The sequence below is a fragment of the Meles meles genome, chromosome 7 (assembly GCF_922984935.1).
Source record: "Meles meles chromosome 7, mMelMel3.1 paternal haplotype, whole genome shotgun sequence".
NCBI classification, from domain to species: domain Eukaryota; kingdom Metazoa; phylum Chordata; class Mammalia; order Carnivora; family Mustelidae; genus Meles; species Meles meles.
Genome location: NC_060072.1, coordinates 86201433 through 86205819, shown reverse-complemented (window position 1 = coordinate 86205819; position 4387 = coordinate 86201433). Strand labels below are relative to the sequence as shown.

Sequence of the window (4387 nt, the reverse complement as noted above, 5' to 3'; positions counted from 1 at the left end):
GGCGATTAACGTGTTGGGAACAGCCTATGAAGCAAGGGAGCACAGAGCTAGAAGAAAAGACTTTTTATTTAAAGGCAAAATATCCCCCAAGTGGCCCTCTGGCACACGTAATTTCTACTCTCACACTCACCAATGTTTACGTGTTCTCCCCCTTAATTTCTTTCTTCTTAAAGGGCTGATTGGACAGACTTATTGAGAATGATGTCCATTAAAGAAAAATCTTTCTGTGGTTAAATTTAACTTGTGATAAGTTTGTGGAAGTTACAGGTAAAGGGGATAGTGAAGAAGTCAGTTACGATCCACTTATTTAAAGGTCAAACCAGCTTCATTGTACACTTCAAAGACCTTCTCAGTGATGCTTACATAGGCAGCTGTTCTCAGGTTCAAATCCTAGGTTATACTTTGTGGGTATGTATGTGATTTGCCTGTCAGAAAACTCCAAATGTAAGCTAAGCCAGAAAGCACATTGTCTTTTTTGGATATTCTGTTTTGGAACCCTGCAGATACAATGGAGAAAGTTCAATGGTTTTCTCTAAATTTTCTTTCTAAACTATCTTGTACAGACATGAGAGCGTGGTAGTTAGAATCACTTTCATACCTGAAGGTCAAACAGCCATAGGTGACATGATTTATATTCTTCAGCCACTCAGAGTTAAGATATTGTCACTCCTTCAGAATTCAAGTATAGATCAGGAATAACCATAATGCTCCTCTTCAGAAAAATCTTATCAGCTTCTGGAGTTGTTGGTTCATTGGCAGTTTCAGCAAGGATCTTCACTTTGACTCTGAGTGCACAGGATTTGGTCACCTACTTCTCATTGGCAATAGGGATGAGTATGCCAGTTTGCTTGTAAGATGCTTCTTTCCTGGGGTTTTGCCTTGGAGAAATTCCAGATTGATCCACGTTGTAATTTGAGTTCCATATGCTCCCAAAAGATTCAGCAACACCAACACATTTAGCAAAATTACAATAGAAATATAGACCTCAAAATGGCCAAATCCGTAAAAAACAAATATTTTTAAATAATAAATTTTAAAAAACAAATTTTTCTCCAAACCCTGGTGTCATTCCTAAAATGCTCATGAAAGAGACTTCATTAAGGACGTTTCAGTCCCATGCAAAACACTATAGCCAGTAGCAGCGAGATGTGGGTAGATGCAACCCAGACTGATGGATTTACCAGGATGGCAGGGATGTGCATTATTTTATATGCTCTGTGGTCCTGGCATAGGTGTCAGCAATCTAGGACATCTCTTGCTTGCATGTGCCCATGTCTAGGGAAGGCACATCAACGCCAAGAACAACAACAACAAAAAAACAAAAAACAAAAACAAAAAAAACAAAAAACCCCAAACAACTCTTTTTCGTGAGTTCCATGGTGAAACCCCTTGTAATCTTTTCCAATTCATTACTAGTGTAGTTCTCGGTATTAACAATAGCATTAGCCACCCGCACCCCCAATGGCACATCAGCCACAGCACATTTAGATGTCACAAGGGAAGCCAAAACTTTTACTTACTTTACATTCACATCTTTGCTGTAACAGGGGCGTGCAGTGCTGCTGGCTGTGCTGGGCCCCATAATCCTGGATGACCTCCCTTGCGCTGTTGTTCTGTGGGATGGAGGAAGATTAGGCTCAGCAAGTGGTTGCCCGGCTTGAGGATACGCAGGATGCCATGGACCCGGCTCTGCTTCTGCTCCCCGATCTCGCCGTTCTAGACTTGTGCCACCAGCTTTCCCTCCAGGATGCTGCTGGCCTTGTGGTTGAAGAAGCTTTCCACTATCTTGAAGAAGTACCAGGGGCTGTCCCTCCAGCCTGCTACTGCCATTTCAGCGGCAGTGGCATTTCATCCAGACGGTGCCCCTCTTGGAGGTCCTGAGGAGGGCTGCCTTTTAAACTTCATGCCTTCCCGACAGTCTTCTCCCCTCGCGCCACCGCCGCCCCACTGGCAACAGCTGGCTGCACAGCGCAGTGCGGCCTGGGACCGCCTGGCAGGACCGGCATCCCCTGTGCGCATGCGCATGGACCACTCTGCTGGAGCGGGGGCCGCGAGGTAGGGGGTGGAGGTGGAGCGCACGACTATCTCCGATTTTTTTTTTTTTTTTTTTTTTGGTTTTGGTTTTTGCCACCTAATACCTTTATTTATTTATTTTTTAATTTATTTTCAGCGTAACAGTATTCATTGTTTTTGCACCACACCCAGTGCTCCATGCAATGTGTGCCCTACCTATTACCCACCACCTGGTTCCCCCAACCACCCCCACTTTCAAAACCCTCAGGTTGTTTTTCAGAGTCCATAGTCTCTCATGGTTCATCTCCCCCTCCACTTTCCCTCAACTCCCTTCTTCTCTCCATCTCCCCATGTCTTCCATATTCTTTGTTATGCTCCACAAATAAGTGAAACCGTATGATACTTGACTCCCTCTGTTTGACTTATTTCACTCAGCATAATCTCTTCCAGTCCTGTCCATGTTGCTACAAAAGTTGGGTATTCATCCTTTCTGATGGAGGCATAATACTCCATTGTGTATATGGACCACATCTTCCTTATCCATTTGCCCGTTGAAGGGCATCTTGGTTCTTTCCACAGTTTGGCAACCCTGGCCATTGCTGCTATAAACTTTGGGGTACAGATGGCCCTTCTTTTCACTACATCTGTATCTTTGGGGTAAATACCCAGTAGTGAAATTGCAAGGTAATAGGAAAGCTCTATTTTTAATTTCTTGAGGAATCTCCACACTGTTCTTCAGAGTGGCTGCACCAACTTGCATTCCCACCAACAGTGGAAGAGGGTTCCCCTTTCTCCACATCCTCTCCAACACATGTTGTTTCCTGTCTTGCTAATTTTGGCCATTCTAACTGGTGTAAGGTGGTAATCTCAATGTGGTTTTAATTTGAATCTCCCTGATGGCTAGTGATGATGAGCATTTTTTCATGTGTCTAGTAGTCATTTGTATGTCTTCATTGGAGAAGTGTCTGTTCATATCTTCTGCCCATTTTTTTATTTGTTTATTTACAGCATAACAGTGTTCATTGTTTTGGCATCACACCCAGTGCTCCATGCAGTATGTGCCCTCCCTATTACCCACCACCTGGTTTCTCAACCTCCCCCCCCCCCCCCCCGCCCCTTCAAAACCCTCTGGTTGTTTTTCAGAGTCCATAGTCTCTCATGGTTCATCTCCCCTTCCAGTTTCCCTCAACTCCTTCTCCTCTCCATCTCCCCATGTCCTCCATGTTATTTGTTATGCTCCACAAATAAGTGAGACCATATGATACTTGACTCTCTCTGCTTGACTTATTTCACTCAGCATAATCTCTTCCAGTCCTGTCCATGTTGCTACAAAAGTTGGGTATTCATCCTTTCTGATGGAGGCATAATACTCCATCGTGTATATGGACCACATCTTCCTTATCCATTCATCCGTTGAAGGGCATCTTGGTTCTTTCCACAGTTTGGTGACTGTAGCCATTGCTGCAATAAACATTGGGGTACAGATGGCCCTTCTTTTCACTACATCTGTATCTTTGGAATAAATACCCAGCAGTGCAATTGCAGGGTCATAGGGAATCTCTATTCTTAATTTCTTCAGGAATCTACACACTGTTCTCCAAAGTGGCTGCACTAACTTGCATTCCCACCAACAGTGTAAGAGGGTTCCCCTTTCTCCACATCCTCTCCAACACACTTTGTTTCCTGTCTTGCTAATTTTGGCCATTCTAACTGGTGTCAGGTGATTACCCAACTTTTGTAGCAACATGGACAGGACTGGAAGAGATTATGCTGAGCGAAATAAGTCAAGTAGAGAGAATCAAGTATCATATGGTCTCACTTATTTGTGGAGCATAACAAATAACATGGAAGACATGGGGAGATGGAGAAGAGAAGGAGTTGAGGGAAACTGGAAAGGGGAGATGAACCATGAGAGACTATGGACTCTGAAAAACAACCAGAGGGTTTTGAAGGGGCGGGGGGGGGGGGTGGGAGGTTGAGAAACCAGGTGGTGGGTAATAGGGAGGGCACGTACTGCATGGAGCACTGGGTGTGATGCCAAAACAATGAACACTGTTATGCTGTAAATAAACAAATAAAAAAATAAATAAGAAAAAAAATAACAAACAGAGAAGGAGGTAAGCCATAAGAAACTCAGAACTATAGGGAGCAAACAGGGTTTCTGGAGGGGAGGTGGGTAAGAGATTAGGTAACTGGGTAATGGGCATTAAAGAGGGCACTTGACATAAGGAGCCCCAGGAGTTGATGACATTAAGGGGACATTATGGTGACACCCTGTGGCGAGTGAGAGGTGGGAAGGAAGCTGAACACGAACCCTCAAAGCACAAGTCCAGGCCAGGACCACAGTTGCCTGTGCTTAAGGGTGGTGCTGTTA

General features: G+C 44.3%; 1 pseudogene; it reads right to left on the bottom strand.

Moving 5' to 3' along the window:
* Nucleotides 1-303: 303 nt before the first annotated feature.
* LOC123946393 lies at nucleotides 304-1830 on the bottom strand (annotated as a pseudogene).
* Between the last annotated feature and the right edge of the window lie 2557 nt (nucleotides 1831-4387).